Genomic DNA, 9,102 nt, shown 5'->3' with positions numbered 1-9,102 from the left:
AGAGGATTTGTGAAACACTGATGGCTTGGTCTTCTCCCTAGGGTTTGTGATATAGTAGGTCTGGGTTGGGGTTTGAGAATTTGCATTTTCAGTAAGTTCCCAGGTGATACTGAAGCTGCTGGTGTGGGGACCACACTTTGAGAACTTCTGATTTCTACTACTTGGCTTGCAAATAAACATGCTGTCCCCTATAAAGTAAAAGTAACAATACTACTCACATTTCCAGAACATGGAAAAGGATGAGTATCACCCATCCTCTTGACAATGGAGTTCAGGAGTTTAGAAACCAGGCTATTATGAGAAATTAGAAGATAGCTGCAAAATCTGTGGTTTATGAATCAGATGAAGATTTGGTTTATACTTGCTCTAAATTTAGTGATTTTTTTCTCAACTAATATTACTGTAGAGATGAGCAAGATGAAAAGAAACTATCTTAAGAGAAATGATCAAGAGGATAGCAATGAACTGTATTACTCTATGATATGGATGTCCACCCATCTTTACTCAACCTTTTCCCAGTTGCTCATTAAGCTTCCTGTGATAAATTTTGTATAAATTTCCAGAGGCTGCATAAGAAAAACTATACTCTACTCTTCACTTAGTGACACAGAATTTTATTTTTTAACATCTTTATTGGAGTATAATTGCTTTACATTGTTGTGTTAGTTTCTGCTTTATAACAAAGTGAATCAGCTATATGTATACATATTTCCCCATATCCCCTCCCTCTTGCATCTCTCTTCCACCCTCCCTATCCCACCCCTCTAGGTGGTCACAAAGCACGGAGCTGATCTCCCTGTGCTATGTGACTGCTTCCCACTAGCTATCTATTTTACATTTGGTAGTGTATATATGTCCATGCCACTCTCTCACTTCGTCCCAGCTTATCCTTCCCCCTCCCCATGTCCTCAAGTCCATTCTCTACGTCTATGTCTTTATTCTTGTCCTGCCCCTAGGTTCTTCAGAACCTTTTTTTTTTTTTAGATTCCATATATATGTGTTAGCATACGGTATTTGTTTTTCTCTTTCTGACTTACTTCACTCTGTATAACAGACTCTAGGTCCATCCACCTCACTACAAATAACTCAATTTCGTTTCTTTTTATGGCTGAGTAATATTCCATTGTATATGTGTGCCACATCTTCTTTATCCATCATCTGTCAATGGACACTTAGGTTGGTTTCATGTCCTGGCTATTGTAAATAGTGCTGCAGTGAACATTGTGGGCCATGACTCATTTTGAATTATGGTTTTCTCAGGGTATATGCCCAGTAGTGGGATTGCTGGGTCATACAGTATTCTATTTTTAGTTTTTTAAGGAACCTCCATACTGTTCTCCATAGTGGCTGTATCAATTTACATTCCCACCAACAGTGTAAGAGGGTTCCCTTTCCTCCACACCCTCTCTAGCATTTATTGTATGTAGACCTTTTTGATGATGGCCATTCTGACCAGTGTGAGGTGATACCTCATTGTAGTTTTGACTTGCATTTTTCTAATGATTAGTGATATTGAGCATCCTTTCATGTGTTTGTTGGCAATCTGTATATCTTCTTTGAAGAAATGTCTATTTAAGTCTTCTGCCCATTTTTGGATTGGATTGTTTGTTTTTTTGATATTGAGCTGCATGAGCTGCTTGTATATTCTGGAGATTGCTTTGTCCGTTGTTTCGTTTGCAAATATTTTCTCCCATTCTGAGAGTTGTCTTTTTGTCTTGTTTATGGTTTCCTTTGCTGTGCAAAAGCTTTTAAGTTTCATTAGGTCCCATTTGTTTATTTTTGTTTTTATTTCCATTTCTTTAGGAGGTGGGTCAAAAAGGATCTTGCTGTGATTTATGTCATGGAGTGTTCTGCCTATGTTTTCCTCTAAGAGTTTGATAGTGTCTGGACTTACATTTAGGTCTTTAATCCATTTTGAGTTTATTTTTGTGTATGGTGTTAGGGAATGTTCTAATTTCATTCTTTTACACATAGCTGTCCAGTTTTCTCAGCACCACTTATTGAAGAGGCTACCTTTTCTCCATTGTATATTCTTGCCTCCTTTATTGACAATAAGGTGACCATATGTGCGTGGGTTTATCTCTGGGCTTTCTATCCTGTTCCATTGATCTATATTTCTGTTTTTGTGCCAGTACCATACTGTCTTGATTACTGTAGCTTTGTAGTATAGTCTGAAGTCAGGGAGTCTGATTCCACCAGCTCCGTTTTTCTTTCACAAGATTGCTTTGGCTATTCGGGGTCTTTTGTGTTTCCATACAAATTGTGCAATTTTTTGTTCTAGTTCTGTGAAAAATGCCATTGGTAGTTAGATAGGGATTGCATTGAATCTGTAGATTGCTTTGGGTATTATAGTCATTTTCACAATGTTGATTCTTGCAATCCAAGAACATGGTATATCTCTCCATCTGTTTGTGTTATCTTTAATTTCTTTCATCAGTGTCTTATAGTTTTCTGCATACAGGTCTTTTGTCTCCCTAGGTAGGTTTATTCCTAGGTATTTTATTCTTTTTGTTGCAGTGGTAAATGGGAGTGTTTCCTTAATTTCTCTTTCAGATTGTTCATCATTAGTGTATAGGAATGCAAGAGATTTCTGTGCATTAATTTTGTATCCTGCTACTCTACCAAATTCATTGATTAGCTCTAGTACTTTTCTGGTAGCATCTTTAGGATTCTCTATGTATAGTATTATGTCATCTGCAAACAATGACAGTTTTACTTCTTATTTTCTGATTTGGATTCCTTTTATTTGTTTTTCTTCTCTGATTGCTGTGGCTAAAACTTCCAAAACTATGTTGAATAATAGTGATGAGAGTGGGCAACCGTGTCTTGTTCCTGATCTTAGTAGAAATCGTTTCAGTTTTTCACCATTGAGAATGATGTTGTCTATGGGTTTGTCGTATATGGCCTTTATTATGTTGAGGTAAGTTCCCTCTGTGCCTACTTTCTGGAGAGATTTTTTGTTTTTTTTAAAAATAAATTTATTTATTTATTTATTTTTGGCTGTGTTGGGTCTTTGTTTCTGTGTGAGGGCTTTCTCCAGTTCTGGCAAGCGGGGGCCACTCTTCATCGCGGTGCGCGGGCCTCTCACTGCCGCGGCCTCTCCCATTGTGGAGCACAGGCTCCAGATGCGCAGGCTCAGCAGCCGTGGCTCACAGGCCCAGCTGCTCTGCGGCATGTGGGATCTTCCCAGACCAGGGCTCGAACCCATGTGCCCGGCATTGGCAGGCAGACTCTCAACCACTGCGCCACCAGGGAAGCCCCTGGAGAGTTTTTATGATACACGGGTGTTGAATTTTGTCAAAAGGTTTTTCTGCATCTATTGAGATGATCATATGGTTTTTCTCCTTCAATTTGTTAATATGGTGTATCACATTGATTGATTTGCGTATATTGAAGAATCCTTGCATTCCTGGGATAAACCCCACTTGATCATGGTGTATGATCCTTTTAATGTGCTGCTGGATTCTGTTTGCCAGTATTTTGTTGAGGATTTTCGCATCTATGTTCATCAGTGATATTGGCCTGTAGTATTCTTTTTTTGTGACATCTTTGTCTGATTTTGGTATCAGGGTGATGGTGGCCTCATAGAATGAGTTTGGGAGTGTTCCTCCTTCTGCTATATTTTGGAAGAGTTTGAGAAGGATAAGTGTTTGCTCTTCTCTAAATGTTTGATAGAATTCGCCTGTGAATCCATCTGGTTCTGGGCTTTTGTTTGTTGCAAGATTTTTAATCAGAGTTTCAATTTCAGTGCTTGTGATTGGTCTGATTATATTTTCTATTTCTTCCTGGTTCAGTCTCGGAAGGTTGTGCTTTTCTAAGAATTTGTCCATTTCTTCCAGGTTGTCCACTTTATTGGCATAGAGTTGTTGTTATAACCTCTCATGATCCTTTGTATTTCTGCAGTGTCAGTTGTTACTTCTCCTTTTTCATTTCTAATTCTGTTGATTTGTGTCTTCTTTTTCTTCTTGATGAATCTGGCTAATGGTTTATCAATTTTGTTTATCTTCTCAAAGAACCAGCTTTTAGTTTTATTGATCTTTGCTATCGTTTCCTTCATTTCTTTTTCATTTATTTCTGATCTGGTCTTTATGATCTCTTTCCATCTGCTAACTTTGGGTTTGTTTTGTTCTGCTTTCTCTAATTGCTTTAGCTGTAAGGTTAGGTTGTTTACTTGAGATTTTTCTTGTTTCTTGAGGTAGAATTTTATTGCTATAAACTTCCTTCTTAGAACTGCTTTTGCTGCCTCCCATAGGTTTTGGGTCATCGTGTTTTCATTGTCATTTGTTTCTAGGTATTTTTTGATTTCCTCTTTGATTTCTTCAGTGATCTGTTGGTTATTTAGTAGCATATTGTTTAGCCTCCATGTGTTTGTATTTTTTACAGTTTTTTCCCCTGTAATTGATATCTAGTCTCAGAGCGTTGTGGTTGGAAAAGATACTTGATTTCAATTTTCAATTTTCTTAAAATTGAAAATTTCTTAAATTTCAATTTTCTTAAATTTACCAAGGCTTGATCTGTGACCGAAGATATGATCTATCCTGGAGAATGTTCCATGAGCACTTGAGAAGAAAATGTATTCTGTTGTTTTTGGATGGAATGTCCTATAGATATCAATTAAGTCCATCTTGTTTAATGTGTCATTTAAAGCTTGTGCTTCCTTATTTATTTTCATTTTGATTGATCTGTCCATTGGTGAAAGTGAGGTATTAAAGTCCCCTACTGTTATTGTGTTACTGTCAATTTCCTCTTTTATGGCTGTTAGCATTTGCCTTATGTATTGAGGTGCTCCTATGTTGGGTGCATAAATATTTACAATTGTTATACCTTCCTCTTGGATCGATCCCTTGATCATTATATAGTGTCCTTCTTTGTCTCTTGTAATAGTCTTTATTTTAAAGTCTATTTTGTCTGATATGAGAATTGTTACTCCAGCTTTCGTTTGATTTCCCTTTGCATGGAGTATCTTTTTCCATCCCCTCACTTTCAGTCTGTATGTGTCCCTAGGTCTGAAGTGGGTCTCTTGTAGACAGTATATATATGGGTCTTGTTTTTGTATCTGTTCAGCCAGTCTATGTCTTTTGGTTGGAGCATTTAATCCATTTACATTTAAGGTAATTATCGATATGTATATTCTTATTACCATTTTCTTAATTGTTTTGGGTTTGTTATTGTAGGTCTTTTCCTTCTCTTGTGTTTCCTGTCTGGAGAAGTTCCTTTTGTTGTAAAGCTGATTTGGTGGTGCTGAATTCTCTTAACTTTTGCTTATCTGTAAAGGTTTTAATTTCTCTGTCGAATCTGAATGAGATCCTTTTTGGGTAGAGTAACCTTGGTTGTAGGTTTTTCCCTTTTATCACTTTAAATATGTCCTGCCACTCCCTTCTGGCTTGCAGAGTTTCTGCTGAAAGATCAGCTGTTAACGTTATGGGGATTCCCTTGTATGTTATTTGTTGTTTTCCCCTTGCTGCTTTTAATAATTTTTCTTTATATTTTATATTTGATAGTTTGATTAATATGTGTCTTGGCATGTTTCTCCTTGGATTTATCCTGTATGGGACTCTGTGCTTCCAGGACTTGATTAACTATTTCCTTTCCCATATTAGGGAAGTTTTCAACTATAATCTCTTCAAATATTTTCTCAGTCCTTTTCTTTTTCTCTTCTTCTTCTGGGACCCCTATAATTCGAATTTTGGTGCATTTAATGTTGTCTCAGAGATCTCTGAGACAGTCCTCAATTCTTTTCATTCTTTTTTCTTTATTCTGCTCTGCGGTAATTATCTCCACTATTTTATCTTCCAGGTCACTTATCCGTTCTTCTGCCTCAGTTGTTCTGCTATTGATTCCTTCTAGAGAATTTTTAATTTCATTTATTGTGTTGTTCATCATTGTTTGTTTGCTCTTTAGTTCTTCTAGGTCCTTGTTAAACGTTCCTTGTATTTTCTCCATTCTGTTTCCAAGACTTTGGATCATCTTTACTATCATTACTCTGAATTCTTTTTCAGGTAGACTGCCTATTTCCTCTTCATTTGTTTGGTCTTCTGGGTTTTTACCTTGCTCCCTCATCTGCTGTGTATTTCTCTGTCTTCTCATTTTGCTTAACTTACTGTGTTTGGGGTCTCCTTTTCACAGGCTGTAGGTTCATAGTTCCCATTGTTTTTGGTGTCTGCCCCCAGTGGGTAAGGTTGGTTCAGTGGGTTGTGTAGGCTTCCTGGTGGACGGGACTGGTGTCTGTGTTGTGGTGGATGAGGCTGGATCTTGTCTTTCTGGTGGGCAGGACCGAGTCCGGTGGTGTGTTTTTGGGTGTCTATGACCTTATTATGCTTTTAGGCAGCCTCTCTGCTAATGGGTGGGGCTGTGTTCCTGTCTTGCTAGTTGTTTGGCATGGGGTGTCCAGCACTGGAGCTTGCTGGTCATTGAGTGGAGCTGGGTCTTAGCTTTGAGACAAAGGTCTCTGAGAGAGCTCTGGCCGATTGTTATTATGTGGGACTGGGAGGTCTCTGGTGGTCCAATGTCCTGAACTTGGCTCTCACACCTCCAAGGCTCAGGCCTGACACCCGACAGGAGCACCAAGACCCTGTCAGCCACACGGCTTCAAGCTCTCTTTGATCTCTAGAGCAGAATGCTGGCTAAATCCAGTAGACCAAAGTGAGCAAAGCTCTTCCTCTCACCGGACAGATTCCTGGAGTCTCCCTCTCTGAAGTGTTCCGAAGAGCTACTAAAGGAGGTGGGGTGACACAGAATTTTTAACACCTTAGCTAAATAATTTTTGTTAGAACAGCAGAAAGCTGCTGGAATTATTGCTATGTACATTTCTGCAGATCGGAAAAAGAATAATGAAAGAAATAATTATGGCTTGAATTTCAATGGTTGGCTTCTATTTAATCTTCTAGGTTTACCAGTCATGACGGAGCTCTGCAGAGGCATTTTTAGTAGTAATCGCTTTTTAGCACTAATCAGTGGCTGCTCTGCGTGCCCGGTGTCAATGTTTATTATAACCAAATGAATCTGAGAAATAAAATGGTCTATCCTTGCATCAGCAAGCTACAAGCAAAATCAATAGCCCTGTGCTGGCAACATTATTTTATTGTTATCTCCTTAATCTCCTATACTCTTTTGCAATTACTTTCATTATTACTGCTCATTTAATGAGACCCTGGAGTTTGGAACCAGATGGTGTGGTTAGTTAAATCTGGAAGACTTTAATGGAATTGAGTTCAAACCAGGTTAGGAGTAACAGAATCACAAATCTTAGTGGTCATCGTCTCATAGGCATTGATTTGTGTACATTTTATGCACCAGAAATCAGTGCAGGCTTCAAACAGAATGACTCAGATTGAGGTTCAGAGAGACCCAGTGTGCTCACTCACTCATTCATTCATTCATTCACTCATTCATTCAACAAATATTTAATCGTGTTCCTATCTGGGTACTGCAGTATGGCATCAACAAGACAGGCACATTTCCTGTCCTATGGAGCTTATAGTCTACTCTAGGAGAAAGAAAATAGCAAACAGGCAAGCAAGATTACTCTCCCTTGTGTTAAGTGCTAGGAGGGAAGAAGCAGGGAGTTGAAGTGGGGGGAGAGGAGGTGTGAAGTTCAGGTGGGTGGTCAGGAATCTCCAGGACACCTGTGTGCAAGAAGGAAGGTGGCCCAAGATGAGGCCAGGAGCTGCTGGACCCCGAGATGCTGCATGGGCCAATGGGCATTTAGGCACTGAGATTTTCTGGGGATTTTAAATACACCTTTGTGCCAAGGTGCTGATGAATAAGACTTGTAGGAAGAACACCTTTTGGGTGAGGGCAGTAAATATTGATGATTCAGACAGTATGTAAAGTCAGAAGCATGATTTTAAACCTTTGTGCAGAGGGCAGGGAAAGCAGAGGGAACATTTTGATTAAAAATGCCTTACGTAGTAGCAATAATTAAAATTTTGTATCACTCCACTTCCTGTAAGGCATCTCTTTCTTGTTAAATCTACCCAGCATCTCTTCTTCCCTGTCCCCCACCCGCCCCCCTCCTCCTCCTCCATGTTGGTAACAAGGCCCAACCTGCCTCTGGTGAACATCCCTGCCCCACACCACATCCTTGGTAAATGGCTGCAGTTCTCTCCCAGTGGTTTCCTGTCTGCTCTTTCTTCCTGGCCAGAGCCTCCTTCTCTCCTGTTGGGCTCTTCTGCATCTGTCAATCAAAGAGACACAAGACCACCAAAGTCAGGAGGACTGAGCAAACTGCCAAAGTCTCCACCGTCTCCCAGAATTCTCATAACAATTTATGCTTCCCTTGTTGGCACTTATATTTGCCTTGTTTAAGCAGGGTGACCTAGATGATTCGTTCATTTTGATGTTCTCTGGACCTCTTGCCTTTTACACAGCAGATACTAAAAAATATTTATTGAATTGAATTCTTACCATCAGTTGCTGTTTATTGAGCCATTAATTTGCCAAGCTTTCTTCCAAAGGTTTGTTATTTAATTTTTATGTGATGCTTAATTTTATGTGTCAACTTGGCCATGGTGCCCACATATTTGGTCAAGCATTATTGTGCATGTTTCTGTGATAATTTTTAGTTGAGATTAACTCTTAAATCAGTGGACTCTGAGGAAAGCAGATTGCTCTCCGTATTGTGAGTGGGCCTCACCCAATCAGTTGAAGGTCGGAATAAACACAGACTGATCTCCTCAGCAGGAAGGAATTGTGGCAGTAGGTGGCCTTTGGACTCAAAACTGTAACTCTTCCATGGGTCTCCAGCCTGCCAGCCCACGCTGCAGATTTTGGACTCACCAAGTCTCCACCATTGCATGAGCCGATTCCTTAAAATCAATCTCTCTCTCTCTCTGTGCCTCCCTAATAATACACCTTTACATCTAACCATTTATGCCCATTTTATAGGTGAAGAAGCTGAGGTTCAGAGACATTGAGTACCATGCCCAAGGGTACATGCCTGACAGGTATGGAGCCAGGATTCTGATCCAGGTATTTCTGAGCCCCAGGACAATACAGCTTCTTATGCGTGAATTCAAGGAACGAGAGCACCATGAGTTGCATGTAACACAACCTGTATTTACTATAAAGTGTCTCTTCTTTTTAATGATTCACAAACTACCT

The sequence above is a fragment of the Balaenoptera borealis genome, assembly GCF_965194805.1.
Source record: "Balaenoptera borealis genome assembly, chromosome: 6".
In the NCBI taxonomy this organism is placed as follows: domain Eukaryota; kingdom Metazoa; phylum Chordata; class Mammalia; order Artiodactyla; family Balaenopteridae; genus Balaenoptera; species Balaenoptera borealis.
Note: the sequence above shows the minus strand (reverse complement) of the source record.